The following is a 1,900-nucleotide window of genomic DNA, read 5'->3' as shown; positions in this document are numbered from 1 at the left end:
GGAAGGTTGGGCAATCCTACTTCCGTAGTGATACTGCCTCGGAAACCCAAGGAGGGGTCGCTATGAGTCGGGGCCGACTCGACGGCACATAACAACAAATAACAAAGTACCACATTAGGAGCCCTGACATAGTGGTTAAAGTGCACTGCTGCTAACCAAAAGGTGGGCTGTTCAGCCTGAGAAAAATGTGGCAGTCTGCTTCCTTAAATATTTAGTCTTGGTAATCTGATGGGGCACTTCTACTGTCCTAAAGGATCGTTGTGAATCAGAATCAACTTGATGGCAACAGGTTTGGTTGGTTTAGTACTGCATTACATCAGCTTATATGTCTGTACTATTATTGTGTCTTTGCAGTCACTTCCATGTAAGCAAGAACCTTCTTGGTCCTGTTGAGTGGTATAGGTTCCAGACAGAATGAACTACACCACTTTTACAGGAGAGGAAAGCAAGGTTCAGAGAGGTCAATCCACTTGCCCAGTACTACAGAGGTAGATCCAGGTTTCGAACCAGTTCCTCGTCCATTTATCATTTTTCATGTATTCAACAAATATTTCTGACCAGATCAGAACCTGGGGATTTGATGGTAAGCAAAAACCAGACATAGCCTCTGACCTTTTTCTCAGAAGTTTCCAGGTTTTCAGAGGAGGCAGAGGAAATAATGACAAACATAACTGGTCAGGGCCAGACAGGAACAGTGTGGTAGCACCTATATGTCATGGAGCAGGGTCCTAGAGTGCCCTGCTGAGTCAGGCCTCACTCAGTTGGTCAAGCCCCCAGAGGTGTTCAAGGAAGAATAGGGTAGGAGGCTGGGGCAGGAAATGTTTATCGGCCATTATAGAGGCATTTCGATATTTTTACCACAAATACTAACTGCTGGTGTCTCTCTGGTATGCAGAACTCCGAGTGCATATTACAAGACCTCACCTCACTGGGCAGTGCAGTTTCCTGGAGATAATACTTGCCCCAAGAATTTGCCTTGTCAAAGCATTGGGGTAAGAAGGGACAAGCAGGCCTGGAAGGGGCATGAGCAAAGAGCTCCCTTACCAAATAATTACAGCAACAGTAATAGTCTTATGATTATACTGATTTGATATGAGTATGGATAATTGGGAGCTCTGGTAGCATAGTGCCTAAGGCACTTGACTGCTAACCAGAAGGCCGACGGTTCAAACCCACCAGCCACTCCTTGGAAGGAAGGCTGGGCAATCTACTTCCATAGTGATACTGCCTCAGAAACCCAAGGAGGGCTCTCTCTATGCATCAGGGCCGACTCGACGGCACATAACAAAATGGATAATTGAGTAAAAATACTTAAGTGTTTCAAGGCAACATGTTACCCCTATTTTACACAAGATATTAAGTTTCCAAGAGGCTAAGTGACTTTCCGAAGTGACAGAGCCACTTCAAATCCTGCCTCAGCTAGGAGTTAGAATGAGATGTGTGTGAAGTTCTCAGGCCACTCTTAGCAAAGAGTGTGAGTTCAATAAATGTTAATGATTTCTGATTGTTGGTGACTAGTCGTTAACGTCAAAACAAGCCACATAACAGCAGTCATCTAGATGGCCATGTTGGGCGGGTGTGGGGATGAGATCAGCTGCAGCAGAGCATGCAGTACCAGGCTGAGGTGTTTGGACCCAGTTCTGGAGAAGGAGGGCAAGAGCCTCCAAAATAAACCTCAGCTGCCCTCCCTGGACAGCTCCCAGAGATGTGAGGAGCAAACTACAGGTATCTGGGTCACATAAGCCATGATGGTAAAACCCTAGATTGTTTGCCTTTGAAAAAAGAACCTCCATCCTGCAAGAGAAATAGCTTTTGGAGATGCTAATGTATATTTAGGAGCTCTGGTAGCATAGTGCCTAAGGCACTTGACTGCTCACCAGAAGGCTGGTGGTTCAAACCC

The sequence above is a fragment of the Orycteropus afer genome, unplaced genomic scaffold, assembly GCF_000298275.1.
Source record: "Orycteropus afer afer isolate SDZICR_OR568_19922 unplaced genomic scaffold, OryAfe1.0 scaffold00020, whole genome shotgun sequence".
NCBI lineage: Eukaryota > Metazoa > Chordata > Mammalia > Tubulidentata > Orycteropodidae > Orycteropus > Orycteropus afer.
The sequence above is the reverse complement of the archived record's forward strand: the minus strand, read 5'-3'. Positions refer to the sequence as shown.